Source organism: Protopterus annectens, chromosome 7.part0 (assembly GCF_019279795.1).
Source record: "Protopterus annectens isolate FY-2018-M chromosome 7.part0, PAN1.0, whole genome shotgun sequence".
NCBI classification, from domain to species: domain Eukaryota; kingdom Metazoa; phylum Chordata; order Ceratodontiformes; family Protopteridae; genus Protopterus; species Protopterus annectens.
In genome coordinates this window covers 1,369,608,438-1,369,631,374 of record NC_056739.1, presented here as the reverse complement: position 1 = coordinate 1,369,631,374, position 22,937 = coordinate 1,369,608,438, and positions in this window count along the sequence as shown.

Genomic DNA, 22,937 nt, shown 5'->3' with positions numbered 1-22,937 from the left:
TTCTACTACTAGGTTTTCAGAGTCGCTGTCTAAAGTGAGAAGTGCTGAAAAAATCTGTTTTGTGATTTTAAGTAAATCTTGGTTATTGTATGATTCTGGCAAACCTCTTATTAATATATTGTTGCGATGGCTTCTCGCTTCCAAGTCCAGGAGTTTATCTTGTATTTCAGTAAGCAGTGAATCTTTAGCACACACGTCTTTATTTATTGAATCTATTTGGATTTCCATAGTATGATTTTTACCTTCAAGTGTGTCCATCCTATCTGTTATTTGTTTTAATGTTTTGCCAAAGTCTGTAAGCTGAGTAGAAAAACCTTGTATGGCTGAATGAATTGGTTGTAAAGCCATTTTTAAGTATTCCATATGGAAATTTGAGTCAGTTTTTTCTTTAGCATTTGTTTTTGGAGTGTCACCTACTTGTTTATTGGTTCTGAGTCTTTTAGAACTTGTATCTTTCTCCAGAGATGATAATGATAATGAAGAGAATTTGGCCTTGGTAGTTTGTGTTTCCATGGTGTCAGAGTTTCCAGCCATGCCTTAGATGAGAGTACTCCAGTAGGATACAGTCAAAGCTACAAACCCCTTGGATGCACGTGGCCCAGGCTACACAGGCTGAGAGAAGTTTAATTTTTTCCACAAAAGAGATTTGACTGGATTTTTTGATAGAAGAATGATCTTTTCTTAATGACCAGATACACAGTTATTTACTAGACCAAATCCTGTGAGAACACCACACTGAAAGTTGTTTAAATTGTCATTTTTTAGCTGATTTGTGAGGAGCTTCGTGTGAAAGGTGTCAACTAGACGACCACCATCTTGGAATCCAAAGAAAACAGTTTTTAATATTTACACTTTAAGTTCTACATCTTGAGAGATATACAGTGTTATTTATATTGCTAATTATAGAATCAAGCATATGTTTTCATATTTCTGTAAATATCTAAATAAATATGGAGTCAGAGATTAATTTCTTGCTGTCATGTGAAACCTTAAATCTGATTAACTGAACTGTTCTAACAATATAGGTCTATGTTGTACATTTTCCAAGATATGACAATTTGTTTATGAAAGTTTAGCAAAAAAAATAATTCTGTGTTGGTGTGACTTGATAACATATAATATTTATGGAAAGACTATGAATGTACTGACTATTATTATCGCAAAGAGCACTTCTTACTGACAACATTGTTATTTGTATAGCTTTAATAGCTTTTATTGTTCACAAAATATTCACATTTGTTTATCTTGTGCTTTTGAAGTTGATTTTTCAGAAAATGCTCTGGAATGCAAGATGTATATGTAGGCTGCTGGAGGTGTGGCATTCCACACCACATAGGTGCTAAGAGTTAACTGTAATGCTACCTATTTTTAAGACCTTATTTTATCAAGTCAGCAATCTGATTTCTCTAAAACTTAGTTGCAGTTTCTATTGTCTTTGCCTTTGCACGCTGAGCAAAAAGGGGGGATTTATAACATCTTCCAAACTGTCATACTTACTTAGTTTAATTTAACCATGAGGTTTCAATTCTCCCTACAATATGTTTCCACTGTGGTTAAGCTACAAGAAACCAGATTGCACATTATAAAATGTCCATTTCCTTGCCTTGAAACCAAAGAAATGGAAAGCCCACCAACATTTTCTTTTTAAGCTTCATTTTTTTATGTGCTTTAGCAGAGGAATTTGTCTTTGTCTGCATGGCATACAAGGAAATCATTGGCAACACTCAGTCTTGCTAATGTCAGTAGCTTCTATAAAAACATGTGCACATTGTGGTGGAAATTAACTCCATTGCTTAAAAGAAAACTCCATCCTAGAACTCCACTTAAAGCATGCAACAACCTATTCCTGTTCCTCTAACTGAACTTGTGATATGTCTGGCAGTAAGTGCAAAGTACTAAAGTTCTGCTTCCAGTGCTAAGAGTACATGGTCTTAATCATTCCTTCTTCATTTTCCTATGTGACATTGAGCAAGTCATTTAACCAGGCAGCGCTTTGCAGCAATAAAAATTTTCAGCTAGTATTTGTTCCAAACCCTATGTGTACAGAGTCCAAATAGGTTCATATTTCCTACTGTTAAGACAACAGAGCCTTGTGAAACTTAATTTGTTTCAACATCCAGTCAGGTTAATGAAAACATTGTTATTGTTGTTATAGACTGTAGATTTTAATATATAACAACAGTCTGGCTTCTAATGTAATCTCTATGTATAAAATAAACAACACTTTTATATAGTGCATTCATCTGTTGAGTTGAATTCTTTGCATCTTTAGGTTTAGGTCTATTTGTATTCATATTATAGGCCTTCATAATGTTCTTGTTTAACAGATAAGTTATATGCAATTTTATGATATTTTATACTTTAGATAGTATCAGAAATTAATATGAATTTATTAAGGCTTCATCTGATTCATGTAATCTCTTACTTTTAAATTTTCTTGCACCTGTTTTTCCTCTATGAAGGACAAGAGAATCCTAAGCATTTCATAAATAATATTTGAACCACTCTTAGTATATTAAACATATCAGTATTGCTGTATGTCTTGTTTAACAATTGAACTTAATCTATTCATCTTCATACCTAATTACTAACTATGGAGTGACATCAGTCTTGTTCATGTATATCACATGAGTGTCATTCTACTGCCAATCATTAGCGGACCAGAGTTCCGCTGTGGCAACCCCTAACTGGGAAAAGCCGAAAGACACAACAACCAGTCTTGCTAATTATGCTGATTCTTATAATGCTTTCATGACATTTATATCCTGCCATACTAGTTCTTTATTATATCTGGTTCGGCTTCTTACTGAATACATTTGTGTAGATATATTTTTATTTATTTATTGGTTTCTTGGCTGTTAAATTATTATTACTTTTGTTGTTATAAGGAGTCATACTTTCTTTTATAGCTATGTATCCTAGTATGCATACATACGAGTTTGCATTAAGTGTTTACATGAATTGTTTCTATCTTGTTTATGATGTCATTTTCTTTGCATATATTATAGCACTTTTGTGGTAATTTCTCTTATTTCCTTTTAGAATTATTAAATCTATGCTATGTATATGTACATACTCAATAATGCTTTGAAGCACTTGCATTTTGGTAAAAATATATATATGTCACGTTAAGAGCCTTTTGGTTTAAGTTAAGCCCCATACTGCTTTGCTTGAAATGTTAGTCACTCTCTATAATCAAGTACTTTCATTTTTGGCCATTTATGACAAAGACTAACAGTCACCTTAGTTAATTGTGGTGGTGGTGCTGCGGTAGCATTGTCGCCTCACAGTAAGACGTTGTCCTGTTCGATTCTCAGCTAGAGCGTCTTCTGTGTGGAGACATGCATGAATGGGCGTACCTTCGTTGAATGTTGCGCGTCAGGGCCAGTAACTCAGCATGTAAAAATCTACTGCCAATCATTAGCGGACCGGAGTTCCACTGTGGCGACCCCTAACCGGGAAAAGCCGAAAGACACAATAACTAACAGTCACCTTAGTTGTATATTAAATCTGGCATAAAGAAACACTAAAAATAAAATGGTTACTTATAAATTTACATATGGGCAAAAGGATATATATGTGTGCAATGGTGATAAATGAAGCAAGAAATGTGTTGTCTAAATAAAATGATGACACTATACAATAGATACTGTTACACTGAAAACAGATGCTGGCTGAAGGACATTAAATAATAGAGTGAGATAAAATATAAGATGTATATACGAGAACAATGTTGTAAGTAAAGTTCGTTACACTATTTTATTTAACTACAGACAGTAATATCATATAACAATCTCTGTAATAGTGTTTGATTATTATACAGTTCAATAGCTGAAGTCTAATAGCACACAAGCAATAAGAATTTGATGCTTTTAGTTATATTTGTTGTTGGGAAAGCTGAGCGAAGATGCTGAATAGGGTAAGAGGGGTCACTTGAATGGTAAACCTATTCAAGGATGGTATGTTTTCTCCCATGAAGGGAATTGACTGGTTATTTATATTCTGAAAACCCCTTTTTACGCAGACAGTTTTATTTGTACCTTTTAAATGGATATCTATGCAATGCATGTATAACATATATGAAATGAATGGTAAAAAGTTTTCAGCACACATACAAGGTTATGTGCAAACACAAACACAGGACAATGGTTAAATACAAAGGTATAGTTAGGCCAGCTGTGAAATGCATTTCTATCAATGTCAATGGCTTAAATAACAGCTGTAAAATAGGAAGCTTACAAAGATATCTTATGCTATGCAAAGCGCAAGTAGTATTTTTACAAGAAACACATCTTATACAGCAAGACATTAATACGATTAGTATGCATAATTACACATTACTAGCAAGTTCAGAATATAATAAAAAGCAAAGAGGTGTAGCAATATTATGGGGAAAGAGTACCTTGATGCCCAAGATCAAAAATACAGTCAATGATAACTCAGGAATGTTTTGGTTAGTGTCGATATTAATAAATGGTTTGGCTTATACCCTGGTAAACAATTATTGGATACCAGGACTGGGTATCAGGGCAGCCAAACAACATTTAGAGAACATAATACAACATTCCAAAGGTAATACAATAATTGCAGGAGATTTTAATTGTGTAATGAAAGAAGAGGACACAAATGCTAAAAATACACACAAGAAATCTCCACTATCAGAATTACTTACATAGTTTACTGACTCATATAACTTAATGGACATTAACACATATGCTGAACAAGATTCATTGATATTCATACATTACTCACATAGACATAACACCTTTTCCAGAATAGCTAGAGTGTATATAACAAAAGATCTTATCACAGAAATAAGCAAAGTCAAAACAATCATCTGCCCCTTCTCAGACCATAATGCAATAACTTTTGAAATAGATTTTAACTTTAAGAGAAAACTTACAATCATAAGAATTCCAACCTATATACCAAACCTTAAAGAGTTTAAACAATACTATACTGCAGAGATGCAAACATTTCTAGATTTAAACCTCACAGATGATGTAATATGTAGATATATATATATATATATATATATATATATATATATATATATATATAGGAATGCAATGAAAGCATATTTATATGGCAAGGTGGTAGCCTGGCATAAAAAGAAAAGCACTGGAATAAAGAACTGGCAGAACTACAAACTAAAATAGACAAAATGAAATTAGATATTCATAAAGGCAACTTAGCTTCAGAAAAAGAATTAGAAGACCTCAACAAAAATACTTAGAGATATTGAATCATAAAACAATGATTAATCTAGAGAAGGTCAAACTATGTGCTTACTCTATGAATCCAAATAATCAAAGGAGAATACCTAACAGGACGAAAAGAATGATAAAGGCAAATCAGATAAAAGAAATATACAATATCGACAAAAAAAGAAAAGTATCAGATTTAGAAGGAATTCTAGAAGCCTTTGGAGTGCGTTTTAATAAACTCAAAAGACAAGAAAATAAAGTAGAATCAAGTGAAACACTTAGAAAATTCCTTAAGTAAAATATAAGACAAAGACTATCATGTGAACATAGAAAAATAATAGATAAAGATATAACTATGACAGAAATTAAAGCGCAAATCAAGAAACTAAAATTAAACAAAGCCCCAAGTAATGATAATATGACACCAGAGTTGTTTAAACTATTATCTAATAATGCATTAAATCTATTACTAAGTGTGTTCACATCAGTTAAAGAAGATAATAAATGCCCTCCTTCTTGGAAATACACCCAAGAATCACCAATTTTGAAGATAAAAAACCTGAAGAGTGCACCTCATATAGACCCATAAGTTTATGAAATATAGATTATAAAATATTTCTGACAGTTCATTCAAACAGAATAAAACAAATATTGCTGTTATTGATAGAGAACGATCAAACAGGATTCATTAAAAACAGAAATACATATGACAATATAAAGAGAATTTTGTCCCTTACTGATTTCATAAACAAAACAAAAAATAAAATGAATGTCATTTGCTTAGATATTAACTGTGCATTCAATTCTGTGAACTGGGAATACCTTTGGCTTGCACTGGTGGAGTATAGATTTTCAAAAAATTTTACCTCACTAATAATAATGTCTCTTTATGATAAATCTTCGGTGTACATAAAATGGGATCCTGTTTCTCGGAGCCTGTTACCATTACAAAATGTACAAAACAGGGCTGTCCACTTTCTCCTTTGTTATTCACATTAGTAATAGAACTATTAGCAAATTTCATATGTTCAAACCCAAGCATTCAAGGAATTCAACTAGATACTGACCTTGACTTAAAGATTCAACTATTTGCAGAAGACATTGTATAACTTGATGTTGGAGCTTTTCTCCCTGGGCCTCCGCTGAAAATGGACCTGGTCCAGTCGGAATTTCCAGGTTAACAAATGTAAAATAAATAAATAAAATTTTATTGATTTAAAAGTAGATGCTAACATACTAAAAGAACTATGGAAAGCAACAAAACAGTTTAAGAAGATTTCTGGTCTATCATTTAATGAAAATAAAACAAATATGTTACTAATAAATATGAACAAAGAAGCATTAAATAAATAAAAATGTAAATATCTATCTAGAAATGATACAATCAACTACTTAGGAGTTAAAATTACAAATGACATAGATACAACAATGCAACTAAACTATAAAGAAATTTTGGATAATATCAAAGAACTCATACAAAAATTGAATAGCTATTTTTTACCATGGAGGAAAGACTATATATAATTAAAATTATTATATTCCAGAAAATTGTGCATTTTATACAAGCTTGCTTGCTACCTCCACCTAAATCATATTTAAAACAATTTGAAGAGTTAACGAAATTCTTATAGTACTGCAAAAAACCTAGAGTTGCTCTAAGACATCATTTGGACAAATGGGAAGAAGGTGGAATAGGCTTACCAGATGTACAAGGATATATACAATCATCAGCTTTAAAAACAGTTTCTCTGTGGCTAAACAAAGAGTATACTTCCAAATGGAAACTAGTACATGAAAAAATCTGGTTAAAAAACACATGATACAATAAATAAACATATGGAAATAATACCAAATAGCTTACTTTGGTTATTGAAGGAATATATGGCAAGAGGAAAACACAAAAATATAAATTTTAAATATATTATCAATACCTTAACATCTTGTATGCACTTTGAAAACAAAAATGGATATAAAAGTATGGTCTTTTTTCATATTCCTAGTAGCATATACACAAAATAATATTATAACTCAGGATTCAGTAGCAGTTAAAACACAATAAGAATGGTCTAACTTATTGGCATCAGTTGATAAACACTAATAAAGTACTAATGATTGAGCAAATTATTAGTGAGTTCAACCTTGAAAATAACATGTGGTTAACACTGCAGGGGTTAAGACAAACAGTTTTAAACCAACAGGCAATAATGCAGAAGTCTGTTAGGGCAAAGGTTCCTAAGTTCATAGAGCAGTTAATAACGCTAATGGAATTTTCCACAAATGGGAAAGGAATGTTATCAGTATTGTACAAATCAGTTAAAGAAACAAGAGTTCATAATAAAGAAAATATATGGAAATGCTATGAAACAGTTAATGGTAAAATTCCAGATAATAAAGATAAAAAACTAATTCTTACATCTCCTAAACTAACATCTTTAGCACTATATTGGCAACTTTTCATATGGCAATTTATGCATAGAACATATTTAACACCACACAAATTAGAACTAATATATAATAAAGAAAATAGATGTTGGAGGTGTAAATCACAATCAATAACCAATTGGCAACATGTTCTATGAATGCCATTTACTTAAACAATATTGGGAAAGTATTAATTATTTGTTACAGGCACTGTTCACTGATAATTTCCAACTTACAAAATCTCTAGTTTTGTTGAATACACCTGTGTCATCTTGTGTTCCAAGACAAAATTATGTAATTTTGTGGACTCTCCTTGCTATTGCAAGGAAAAATATTACACAGAACTGGAAAGCTGTAACTCATCCCAGTTTTAAACATTTCAAGAACATGGTTTTATCAGTCTCGCAGTTGGAATTGAAAACAATCAAGGAAAGAAGAGAACAACCTACATCCTTAAGCATTGCCTGGCAGAATATAAATCAAGTGCTGGAAACAGAAGACTGTAATGAATTATAATCTTATTCAAAGAACATTCAAGAAATCAAAGTTTTTCAAGTATAGACATCCTATGTTAATAGTTGGTTTTGTAATGTTTGTTTTTGTAATTATTTCTCCACTTTAAGCTTTGACTATGTAAATATTTATTTGATATGCATACTTTATATATGTTTATGTTTCTGAAAATCAATAAAAATGTATTCAGTAAAAAAAAAAAAAAAAAGACTTTCAGCTAGATTACTTAATGGTCTCATGGACTTCTTTATTAGCAACTTTGTATGAACCTATGCCTCTACCCTTTTATTGCTTTTTTTCAGTGCACACCACAAAGTTCACAGTACTGTTACTATGTTATGCTTCTGTAGTCTATTATAAGCTTTGATGGCCCTGAACTCCATTAAGTGTCCAAAGAAATCTATAGCTTTTCAGTGGATGTTAATCTTTTCTGAAGTGTTTTTTTCCCAGTCAAAATTGCAATGGGTGGTGTGTTTAATGTACAAAACATTTCCTTTCAGCATTGTCTTTTCCTGCTCTAATCCATCCATTTTCAATGCACTTTACTGTATGAAATTACATTATCAATGATATTCCTTTGCTCATGTACTCTTTTATATTTATCTGTGTATGTTTTCCCCTTTGTATGGTTCCACACTTTACTGCCTAGTAATCATCTACTTTGAAATGTTGTGCATAGCTACTTTAGGAATGTTTCCTACTACTAAACAGGGACAGTGTTCTGGCCACCCACTAATTTATCTTGGCAAACTCCTCAATTGTCAGACTAGAAACAACAGTTTGGTTAAAAATATGAATGCATGCAATGCCAATGAGACAAGCACAGATGACAGTCAAATAAAGATGCTCCATTCACAATATGGTGCACATATGTCTGCATGTTCCCTTGTACAATGATAAAAAAGGCACAGCAAAAATTCAAGGTGTTCTGCTCATCATCAACATAGTAAGTTGTTAATGCACTCAATATTTTTAAGAAGCATTGTAGTGTACTTCATTAAGCAAAGTTTTTCCCATTGTTTTTGCCAGTGTTGCACAGGAAATGCTGCATCACCTTGACTCCTGTCATTCATACACGTGCCCAATTGTCTGCTCTTTGTGTTGTGCCTTTAGTCTTCTTATTCAATTCATATGTCATTTGTTTTCCTTATGTAGCACTGTTTGCTGTATTTACATATGCAATATATGAATACCTCAATCAAGGACCATGTTTAATGAAAACTGGAGCATTTGGTTTCCTTGTGTCAGTGTTTCACTCTCATTTTGCTTGGTAGGATCATAGCAAGTTACTAAGCTACTGACCCAGAGACCCTTATAAGCCTAACCAATAAATTAGCCCATGTTCCCACAAGTCAGCAACTGATGCCCCTGTCTAGCAGGGACACAGGTGGAATCCTGGGGTGTATTTTCTATTTCCCATCTAGTCAGTGAGGTTCCTCTTAAAGAGGGATAAAGAGGTACTCTGCTTGATGTGGAGAGGGAGTCTATTCCACAGATGGGGCGAGTTTCTGGGAGACAAATTTGTCACACCAGCAAGTCCTACTGATCTCGTTGACCAAGCTGAGGTTTTGTGTGTGGGTCACAATGGAGTTTGGTTTGCAGATATGCAATCAAGGTGGGGTTAGAGATTGCTCTGTATGCCAGACATAGATCATCTCTGAGGAATCTGTATGAGATGGAATACAGAGACAGGGCTTTTAGCCTATCCGTCCAGGACAGATTTTTAAAGCCCTGGATTCTCCTGGTTAGACACCTCTGTAGTCTCTTCAGCTGCTGCATGTGCTTTGCAAGGTACATGCGAAAAGGGGCATTATACTCAATGATGGGCCTGATAAGGGAGGAATACAGGGAAGTTATGACTTCCTTGTTCCTGGAAGAAATACCCTTATTAATGAGGTGAGCCATGTAAAAAGCTCTCTATACAAAGGAGGCAACATGTTGGTCAAAAGTTAGATTGCTGTTAACTTGGATGCCCAGGTCCCTCATAACTGCTTGCATGCTTAGGACATTGTTATTAATGTGATAATTTGTGGAGACGTCACTCTCCTCAAACGGGATGATGATGCATTTTTTGGCATTTAGTTTGAGGACATGTTTCTGGCACCAGTCATTTGTCTGGGTGAGACCCTCTTGTAGTATGTCTACATTACTAGAGGAGTTGATGACAGTGCCCAGCCTGCAGTCATCTGCAAACTTGGTCAGCCACAGACCTCTGGTTTTGGCTTGCACCTCGAAGTATATCCCAAACAGCAGGGGGGGCTCCAAGACCAATCCCTGGGGTACATGAGCGAGTTCTATCAGTGAACCAGTTAGCTACCTATCTGGTCACATATGGATTTATGTCAAGCTGGGATAGTTTATCTATTATGTCTGAGCAGAGAATAGTGTTGAAGGTTTTAGCCAGGTCAAGGTAGGCAGCGTGCACTTGTCCATGGCTTTGATGACTGACTCAAAGAAGCCTACCAGAATAAAGAGCATGATCTCCCATTGACAAAACCAAACTGTGTGAGATCAAGCATTTGGAGGTTGTCGATATCCTTGTTAATGTGGTCTGTGATAAAGTGTTCCATGGTCTTGCAAATCAGGCTAGTTAGGCTGATGGGTCTATAATAACCTGGATTGGTGGATGCTCCACCTTTGTGCAGAGGAATGACTGTGGCCATCCTCCACTCGTCTGGGATGAAACCGGTACTCAGGCTTAGGTTGAATAGGGTGCCTAATGGTGATGTGAGTTCCTGCCTGAGTTGATGCATGATGCAGTCTGGGATGTTATCAGGTCCCATGGAATCTGTGTTTTTAACCTTAGAGAGGGCAGTAATGACTTGTTAACTAGAGATAAGGGGAGGGGGGCAGGTGCTGGAGATATCCTGGATCACTGATGGGGAGACAGAGGGGTGAAGTTTTCACTGAACCTGTCTGCCAGCTGGTTGTCTATATCCACAGCATTTGTGTACTAGGAGTCTTTGACCATCAGTTCTGAGCAGATTTGGATGTTTCCCCTTAGATTGCAGATGTATGTGAAGAAGGCCTTATCATTGTCTTTAGTAGAGGTGGCCTATTTGGATTTGAAATTAGCTTTGGAAGACTTCACTAATAACCTTATTTGCCTGTTTAGACCAAGGAGAGACTGCTTCCAATACTTCAGCTATACTATGTCTTACCTGTACTCAGTGATGGATTGTGAGTATAGTGGATATGGAACTCAGAATTATAAGTGGCCTGTTCAATAGCACACAACTCCAGACTAAAGTGGAAATAGAAGCAGCAGGCCTATTTCATATGTGTGAGCCTAGAGCTTTAGCCCCATCACACCCATTGTTTATTTACTTTTTAACATTTTTACCAAAGTCTGACTGGAAAATAAAACCCTTTTCAATGGAAACCATGGAGACAAGCCCCATGGTTACACCTACAAAGCTATTATGAAAGCATGCAAAACATCAATTAAAGCAAAAGTATTTATAATTTTTCAAGAGAGACATCTCAAGATTTAAAACAATGAATTAACTGCACTGTAATATACATATACTGTACATTAAAGTGAGTCTTTTATACCAAATTAATAAACAGTTTTGTTGGTTGCACTGTACAATACAGATACTTTAAAGGATTGTTTTACATGAAAAAGGTTACCTAACTGCAGACTGGGAGTTAAAGTGTCACCAGTTGTGTATGTGAGCACATGCACAAACACCCCCCATCTACCCATATAATCCATTTATCCATTATACACAAACTCATGTTTTTATACATGCAAGATGTGTGATGCACAAAGGTACCCTATATATATATATATATATATATATATATATATATATATATATATATATATATATATATATATATATATAAAAAATTTAATATATTTCTGATTTCCTAATATAATGCTTAATGAATTGCTGTTCACTGAGTAAGTATTGCTGATCTCTGTCTGTATTTGATTTTTGATTGGAGTTATTTAAAGGTTGGCTACTTCCATTTTGTTATTTTTATTCTTATATTGCATTGTGTTTTATTTCAGATTTTTGTTCTTTTTGGAGTCTTAAGAGGTCTTAAAAAAGTATTGTTGATCTCTGCCTGCTTTGATTTTTTTCTACCTAGCCACCATAATTGTGCTTTGAATCTTGGTGACTTTTGAGTTGCCCACCCCTACTGTAAATACCAGACTCATCTCATCAGCTCATTCTACTGAGTACTTGAATTGTCTTCTGTTTCCTACCTTCCCACTTACTAAAATATTACTAATTTCAGATTTTTGAACTGCTTTTGCTGTATTTGTACTTATTCTTACTTTATTTTAGCTTTTTGTTACACATTCTTTAAGTGTTCAGTTGCATTTACTGCTTGCTAGTAGCCTAATTACATTGTCACTGTTATTCTAAGGCTCTTAGTTCTGAAAACACTTGGGCTCCAAACTAGTTATCTTACACTAGGAAGGTTTGTGGTCTACACTCTTGAAGCAGGATAGGTAGCTTGCACCTTTGTCAGTTGGGAATTGCTGGTCAAAGGCTTATTATGTCTCAAAACTAGTTCTTTTACTTTAGGAAGGATTGTGGTCTACACTCTTGGGGCAGGAGGAGATAGCCTACATCCTAATGATCTGGGAATTGCTGGTTTAAGCCGTATTGTGCCTTTATTTGAATGACTAGAAGGCTAGTTTTTTTTTAAATTTGAATCTGTGTGTCTGAGGCATTTGGCAACATTTGGCAACTACTCTACTTGAGAAGAAGAGTGTTGGCTGGTTTCTGCTAAATTCAACAAAAGAAAGGACTTACATTACCATATCCACTGTTTTGGCACTTGTTTTTTCACATTGTTTTTGTCACAGCTGCATTAATTGTTTCAGTGTTGAATATCTCCACTTTGATGACCTTTTTTACAGTCTTTAGTTAGAACTGCCTTGATTGCACTTCAGTGAGAGTGTAGAGGGGAACCAGAGTCATTTTCTGGTCCGAGGTTCTGTAAAGAAGTGAAGAGTATGCTGTTTTTTGACCACATGGCATTGTCTGTGTTTTTTATAATCAAATCTTCTCTACTATTTAAGTGTCACAGTTGCACAATGCTGGACTCATAACCTACAAGCAAGCTAAGACTTGCATTACCATATCCACTGTATCAGCACTTGTTTTTTCACATTGTTTTTGTTACAGCTGCATTCATTTTTTGTTTCTGTGTTGAATATCTGAACTTTTTAACCTTTTATACAGTTTTTAGTTAGAACTGCTGCACAACCACGCAGAGTAGTGATCTGTATAGACGCCAGTATATCACAGCATACATCCCTCTTGTAATCTGTATACATGCCAATTTCTTACAGTGTAAACTTCCTTTAAAATATCCTTACTCTCTAGAAAGATTTTAACTACTGGAGCATCTAGCTTGCACATAGCTGAGCATTGATCAACAAGTTCCTTGTGTTATTGACCTATTCAATATTTAAATTTCTCTCACTCCTCCCTGGTAGATCAGCAGTCATGGATCTGCACTTCCTGACTCTCAGTGGCCAATCTGGTTGAGATGGGTATGCTAAGGCATTGTAGCAATTTCCTCATGTACACTGGCAACCTACTTATTCTTAATAAAACAGATAAAGTATGCAAGTGGTGTAAATACATTGGGGCTAAACTGTCATACAACCAAAATTAATGTTATAGATGTTGTCAGTGACACTTGCATCAAGCCTACTGCACAGGGTAAAGACCCTACACATAAAACTACTTATGCAGAGGCACTTACAAGTAACCTTCCTAAAATACTAAAACCTCCTACACAGCCCAGTCAAAAAAAAGGTTCCTCTGCCATCACATAAACACTCTGTTAAAAAAACACCCTCAGCTACACATAGTAACACTGTATGCAATGCTTCTACTGCTAAGTCCTTAAGGCAAACCAGTGCACAGCCAAGTTTCCTGGAAATTGATGATTCTATAGTGAGGCACACCAACGTACCTCTCACCACACTGAGTAAGGAGAAAGTCGTAGTAAGCTGTCTTTCAGGGGCTAGGATCCATCAAGTCACACAGGCACTCAGGACATTGACCCACAGGTACCAGTATGTTCATGGGGCTGTTAATGACCTGAGACATGCTCCCTTGACTATATGAAGTGAGACATGATTGACTTCTCTGATTATGTCTCTCAGGTAGAAATGAGCCTAGCACTGAGCAGCATACAATCTTCTCCAAGGATGATCCATATTACCAACAGAAAATTATTGATTTTAACAAATGGTTTAGCTTCTAATGTCAATCCAAGGAGGTACAATATGGCCTAGGAGAAGATGGTTAACAGACCATGCTGCTTTGCCAGGGATGGTCTGCACTTATACCATTTTGTTTTTTGGATATTGGCAAAGACCCCTTCCATCCTCATATTGACTTTTTAGGCAATCACAAACTGATAAGCCTCTTGATTTAACTGAACCTACAAAAGAATATCTCAAGATGGTACTGCTCAATGCTAAAAGTCTTAATAAGAAACTCCATTCCCTGCAAGCCTTCCTCTCTCTGGAGAGTGTAGACATCTGTGTAGTAACTGAGACATGGTTTAAAAGTTATGGACAGTAATCCGGAAGTGCAAGGTCACAATGCCTTTCACACCTTTAGACTGGCTACTGCACAGATGGGACTAAAGGTGGTGGAGTCTCAGTCTATAGTAAAAACAACCTCACATCCAGACTAGTTAGCATCTATGACCCAATGGAACTCGTACATGTGCAACTCACCATTAACAGGGTCTCATACCATATCCTTGCAATCCTTGCAACCTATAGGTCCTCCTCCATGTCCAAGGAAACCTATACTACCTATCTCAATGTACTAAAGTCCTTCACTGGTCAACCCAATACAATATTCATGGGGCATCTCGACCACCCCTCTATAGACTGGGAATTCTGCACCACTTCTAATGCACAAGCCTAGTGATTCCTAAACTTTGTTAATCCCAACATCCTGGAACAGCTGGTCCAGTCTCATGCAAGGGGTACAGACATCCCTGACCTTCTACTCACAAACATGGGGGAACAATGTTCCTCACCTCGCTCGTCAGATCTGACCATAAGGCAGTATTGCTTGAAATAAAAATTAAATCTGAGGGGGCAAGCAAAACCAAAATCCTTTAGGAACTATTCCAAAACTAATCTCTTTCTACTAAGCAACATCTTGTATAAATTCCAAGCACCCCCAAACCCAGTAAACACCATAGCATATGCTGAGGTATTTACAAAAATCCCTGTAAAGCCATACTGATAGCTGCATAGAACAAGCTGTGACCACGCATAGCAATAATAACACAAACTCAAAAGACAAGCCACCCCGATAGAATCACAATATCAGTCAGTTATACAACAAAAAAAAAACTCTTGGCTAAGCATAGGAGCAACAGAGCCCATATTAAATCACCAATAAAAACAGGCAGCTAAGAGGGTTACTTAATACTTCAAAAGCTAAATTTGAAGAAAAAATGGCTCTCCAGGCAAAAGACAACTACAAAGCTTTCTACAGCTATGTCCATAACCACAAGAGAAATATTCAACAATGGACAGAATTTATTGTAAGTGGCATCACTCACACTGAATCAGAGGCCATTACCAACTCTTTGGCTGAATTTGAGGTCCAAATGGAGAGATGATAAATCAGCAAGCAAATGGAGAGTAGTATTTCTGGAAGTGAATTCATCCTCTAAGTACCTTCACAATGTAGACCCTGTTTTTCACAAAATCTCACTACACAACACTGATATATAGACTGTATTTTACATAGCATATATCACAGACAGAAGAAGGTTAAAACATAAAAAAAGATAGCTGGGTGCACAAGTCCCAAGATAATAAAGTACCTAATCCTGATAGGTGCACTGGTGCCAGAACTGGAAAAAATGACAGTGCAGAATCCTCAAGACAAGGAAACATTCCTACAATCAGGCTAAACCAGGCCCAGGGGGAGGAATTAGCAGTCCACAAAAATCACAAAAACTGATAGGCCAAAAAAGAGCCATGCAGATGATACAGCGGACTATTAAGGATAAGAAAGATATTTTGTATTGGTACTCTTATATAAGAAGCCCAGAATTTCCATACAGAAGATATACAAACAGATTAAGAGAGAAATTAGATGAAAGAAAAATACTTCCACAAGAACAAGTGTCAGAAGCTTCAAATGCAAATTTGTGTTCATTAATACAACAGATCCATGAAAAACACTATATAGACCAAGAAACCTTGGGCTATTTGGAAAAAGAAGTGACTGAGGAAGTGTGATAATATAAAGAACAACATCTAGAGACTTTTGAAAGGTATAAAAAAGAAATATGAACATGGGAAAGAGAGAGATGTGATCTGGAGCAATACAAAAAGGCAGCCCTAAAGAATTCAAAGTTCTTTATTCAGAATATGAAATCCTTTGTTGTCCTTTTCTCATTTCATATAGCCTTCATGCTCTCATCTAATTCATTTTTTCATTTATTGTATTCTTTGTTTTGTAACTGATAGCTGTTTTCATTCTTTATGGTCAGCTGCATATTAACAAGTTTCTTTGGCATATGTAACTCGGACAGTTCCTTTAGATTCATAAGCAACAGATTACATGTTGTAATGTAAACAACAGTAATCTTGACAATTCATCTGCCCAAGTATTTTCAGATATTGCCTTATGGCATCCCATATTGTACTTTTTTTGCATGTATTTCACAAATAACTGTTGCTTCTTTTGATTGCACCACAGTAGTGTTCTTGAACTGCTGAGTTCACCTACTCTTCACCAGCAGCATATTACAGAATGCATGGACAATCATTCTTTATACAGGATTAGACTGTAATAACACTGCACATAGTGTACTTTCACTACACCTATGCTCTTAAACAATCTAAATTAAAGAGTGGAATGTAAAGGCATTATGCCCTATTACTGTGTAAAAATCAGCTCTACACAATTCTCACTGAAGCATGCTCATTATCTTACACACACACAAACACACACACACACACACACACACACACACACACACACACACACATAATATTCAGGTATATTGCACAATTACAGTTTATGTATTCCTATATCACCTTTTTCTGAGAATATCTGCATGGATGTTTTTCCATTCAAAATCTGTCTGGAATCCCACTCATACCATAAATCATTTTCATGTGCACTAGTACACCACCAACTGTATTACTCAGCCTATGAGCCCTGTAACTATTATAGCTGTCTATGGTACAACCTCTGACCTCATTTTTTTAATAATATCTCTTATTATAGCCACATCAGGTTTGGTAAGCTAACACTCCAGTAATGACTAAAAGCACAACTTATTTTATGTAAATAAGTTTAGACATCTTATTGAGTATATAATGATTACTTACTTACTGCCAATCTTTATGTGCATAAGTTGTAAACATACCAGATGGTCAGGTGCTATAGAATTATTCCTTTCTGTCAAGTTTTTTTCTGCACTGCATTATATCAATTTCAGCTTCATAAAAAGATACCAACCCAGCATAGAAATACAGAAAAAAAATATCAATAAGCAGCTAGCACCATGAAATTAACATTTGTTTTAAAATGTAATGCTTCCATTTGTGTAGAAAATTATACATTTCGTCAGAATAATATAACAGCATTCAGCAACTGATTTTAAACAAAGAACCCTAGTAAACAGAAACATATAAACATATAAAATTTAGAAAAGATACAAACGCCTAAAACGAAACAGAACAGCTGCAGAAGTAATATAGTCAAGTAACTAAAAAACAGAATTCACTACATAATATAGCCAAAATTCCTGAATACCAGAAGACCAGAAGCATGAAATTCAAAATCCCGATGATCGGAGATACTGAAGTAGCACCTCTGGTGTTGCGGTTTGTGGATGGATAGGTGGAAGTTCAGGTAAGTATCTATGTGCAAGTGTGTTGGTTAGGGGCTTTAGTGTAATAAAACCAATAAACCAGAACGGACAAACTTCCACCAGGCCAAATCAGACAATGAAAATTAGCACTTTCATTCACTTTATTAACGTGAACTTCTTCAGAAAAAAACAGTAAATAACACACCCCTTCCTTTTATACTATTTCACTGTGACATACCAGGAAATGATGTAACAATTCAGCTAATATGAATAAATAAACATATTTGACAGATTACAGAAAATAAAAAACTCATATGTGTCTAAAATTACATCTACACATAAAAAATACTTTCTTTAAACATTAAATAGTGTTTCTGTGTAACAGAAAATACTTTAAATAAATAACTTCATTTAGTCCCGGTGTTTCATCTGCGCCAAACACCAATTGCCAAAGTGCCTCTTTGCACTCCAAGATGTTATTTAAATCCCCAGCTAATAAAGCTTTATCCACACTATCTAGAGCAAAAAATTCAAATTTCTTAAAGTTGGAACAAGAAAGTGCATGTCTAGCCATTGAATTATTCTTATCTTTCTTCTTCATGGCCAATGTATGTTCGTAAATCCTACGTTTTAAACTTCTCTTAGTTTTTCCTATATAATAATTTTTACATGTGACACAAGTGGTCATATAAACCACTAGTTCACTGTTACAATTGTAATACTGTAAGGAAGGGGTGTGTTATTTACTGTTTTTTCTGAAGAAGTTCACGTTAATAAAGTGAATGAAAGTGCTAATTTTAATTGTCTGATTTGGCCTGATGGAAGTTTGTCCATTCTGGTTTATTGTTTTCATTGTTATATCAAAGTTTTCAGTTTGTGTAGGGGCTTTAGTGTGTGTCAGTGTGTGTTGTGACTGTGATGTGTGTGTGTGAGGGACTGTAAAATGTGTGGGTGTGAGTTTCACTTGTGTGTCTGTTTGTGCGATCTCGGAGTTAGTATATTTAATTAATTCACTCTGAGCAGCTGAGAAAATGCTGCCTGCTTACTTCCACCATAAGAACAACAGTGCAGCCTGAGCTCATTTTCAGAAAATCCATTTGTAATACCATACAGAAAACAAATGTTCATAACTCTTTAACTATAAGAGCTACACTAAAAATGTAAATGCGAAAGTTGTTCAGCAGACACTGGCTTTTCCAACAGTGTAAATGTTAATAGTGCATATCAAAGTCATTATTAAATATTTGGCAAGGAATGTTGATATTGTGCATATTTTTTGCCTATTTGGAAAAGCAAAGCACAATATCGTTGTCAATGTACCATGTAGACCGATACAATTTGTATTTAATTTGTTAGTATGAATGTTAGCTTTAAAATGATACCTTAACCATTACTGTGTGATGCTCCTTTATGGAGAGATTCACAGAAATATGAGTAATATAATATTTCTCATAACTGATAAATAAACAAAGTATAATATCAGATCACCTGTAACAGACAGAGCCTACATATCAGTGTAGGAGTTGAGTGTTTGAATGTCAGCTTTAAAATGATGTGTGATCACCATGCTCCCTTGCAAAGATATGGGCATAATAATGAGTGGTATTGGAAGTGTATAATTTTCATAATCATGCAAGACTAAACAAACTGTGATATCTGCACATGTGTACAGTGCACAGACACAGCTCTTTTACCATGTTGTAAGGATCAACACTGTCTTCAAAATGAGGTATTACTTGGCACATCGACATGCTCCCTTGCAAAGTTATTTACCAAAATATGAAACAAAATCATAATTTCCATAACCTAACTCCAAAACAAACTTTGATATCTGTACATGTGTACAACATACAAGCACAATTATTTTACCATGTTAGAACCAGCAAAACTGTCTTCAAAATGATGTATTACTTGGCACATTCAGATGCTCCCTTGCAAAGTTATTTACCAAAATATGAAAATAAAACATATTTTCCATAACCTAAGTCCGAAACAAACTTTGAGATCTGTACATGTGTACAGCATACAGGGACAGTTCTTTTATCATGTTGGAACTATCAATACTGTCTTCAAAATGATGTATTACTTAGCACATTCAGATGCTCCCTTGCAAAGTTATTTACCAAAATATGAAAAAAAAATAATAATTTCCATAACCTAACTCCAAAAAAACTTTGATATCTGTATATGTTTACAATATACAGGCACAATTCTTTTACCATGTTAGAACCAGCAAAACTGTCTTCAAAATGAGGTATGATTTAGCACATTCAGATTCTCCCTTGCAAAGTTATTTACCAAAATATGAAAAAAATCATAATTTCCATAACCATATACTCACATAACTAAGTAATACGTTAGTGTGGAGTGCAGAGGCATTCATTATGATTCAGTAGAAATACTGTATCATTACACTTCAGTCAAAATAGTGTAACCCTTGGCTGTTACTGAGCCCTTCCTTCTACCACCTAATTTCCACCCATGACTAATAAAGTGAGGAAACATGCCCAACTACTGAGTATAAGCAGAAGTTCATATGTTCATATGTAGGTACTAGGCTATTGGCCCTAGGGTCTATATAAGCCTAGCCAAATGGTACCCTGGCTTTTGCCACCCAAGAAAATTATTTTCCTGTGCTCTTGTCAAGCAGGGCCACAGAAGTGATCCCCGGGGTGAATTTCCTATCTCCCATCCAATCATCAAGATTTTTCTTGAAGAGTGCTAATGAGGAGCTTTGTTTGCTATAGATAGGTAGTTTGTTCCAGAGTATGGGAAGTCTCTGGAACATGAATCTATCCCTCCAGCATGTTCTGTTTATTGTGGTGACAAGGTTTAGGTTCCAAGAGCGTGTAGCTTGGAGGGATTGGGATTTATTTACATGGAGCATGTCCAACAGCTCTGGGTCTGACATAGCTTTGTATGTTAGGCAGAGATTGCCTCTGAGTAGGTAATATGTGACAGTGTAAAGCTGGAGCTTTTTGAGACAGTCTTCATAGGGCATCTGTTTGAAGCCAATAATCCTCTTTGTGAGGTATTTCTGTGGCCTTTCCAGTTGTCGTAGATGTCTTGTGAGGTGCATACCAAAAGAGGCATTGTACTCTATAATGGGGTCTAATAAGTGATGAGTAGAGGGGAACAATGACCTCTTTTTTTCCTGGATGAGAAACCTTTTGTGATGAGGTGTGCCACATAGAAGGATTTCCTGACTACTGTGGTGGTGTGATTATCAAAGGAGAGACTACTGTCCACCTGTGTCCCAAAGTCTCTTATCGCACTTTTAGTGTTAAGTAGACTACTGCCTATGTTGTAGTTCATGGGTACAGAGTTTTTACCAAAAGGGATGACAATGCAGTTTTTGGCATTGAGCTTGAGGCCATGGCGTTGACATCAGGCATCTGTCAGTGATGCCCTTTTGTAGCATGTCCACATCATCATGAGTTTCGACTATGGCTCCTAGTTTGCAGTCATCTGTGAACTTCATTAGCCAAAGACCTTCTGTGTTAGCCTGTACTTCAGAGAAGTAGATACCAAACAGGAGAGGACCCAGGACTGAACCCTGTGGTACTCCACTTGTCACTGGTCTGAAGTCAGATTTGGAGTCTGCTACTTTCACAGTGTGGGTTCTGTCAGTGAGCCAGTTGGCAATCCATCTTGTGACATAGGGATTTATACCTAGTTTAATGAGTTTATCTATAATTCCAGAGTGTGGGATGGTGTCAAAAGCTTTGGCAAGATCTAGATAGGCTGTGTGAACCACTTTACCCTCGTCTACAGCTTTGGTGACTGCTTCAAAGAAGTCTATCAGGTTTAGGAGACATGATCTTCCTTTTACAAACCCGAACTGGGTGGGGTCCAGAGTTTGGAGATTACCAATGTCTTTGTTTATAAGTTCCATGATGATACATTCCATGGCCTTGCAGACCAGGCTCGTCAGGCTAATGGGGTGGTAGTTCCCGGGGTGAATGGTGGCTCCCCCCTTGTGGAGTGGGATAACCGTCGCTGTGCGCCATTCAGCGGGCACAAAGCCTGTGGAGAGGCTATGATTGAACATGGTACTTAGGTGGGGTGCTAGTTCGTTCTGTAGTTCATGTAGAATGCAGCCTGGGATGTTGTCTGTTCCCATGCATGCTGTGTTCTTGGCTTTGGAGAGTGTAGTTTTTACCTGTGCAGCCGTGATTACAGGAACTTTGCATTCTTCCGGTATTTGCCAGAAAGCCACACTTTTATGAGAAATGGACTCAAAATATGAAACAAAAAGCTGGCCATTCTGTGAAAATATGTACAGTTGAGAGGTATGATTGAAGCATCTGTACCCATCTAATGAAAGCATAATGGTGCCTTAAAACTACACCCATCAACCTCAAAAAGAAGATAAAACTCCTGGCCATGTGTAAAGGTGTTGACTTCATCACTATAAAAGGGGTTTACAACTGGTAATTTAGCCCCTCAGACTTACCATGAGAAAATGCAATGCTGACTATGAACACAGGTTCACAGCTAATTCAAGAGGCAATCAGATGGCCTTATTCATCTATATTAGAAAGCTTAGAAGCAGTCTAGAATTCTGGACTGAACATATTTCTGATTTACCTCTTTTTCTGCTTCTAAGGTAATTGCTAATATTATGGCAGACAAATACTCTTCAAGGTTCACTCCACCCATGCTCTCATTTGCTCTCCATTCCACCTCATACCTGCCTTTTCATAATTACTCTAGACTGTCAGTACAGCACATTCTAAAATTAAAATTACCAATCCCGTGGGACCTGACAAGTCCCACCAAAGAAAACTCTCCATCAACTCTTCAACCTAAGCTCATTGCTTAAATCCTCACGTTGTAGTGACAAGCTATTTTGGCACCCTTGCACAAAGACAGTTCCTTTACTGATCCTAGGAATTACAAGCATATGAGTCTCACTAGAATTATTTGCAAAACTATGGAATATACTATAGT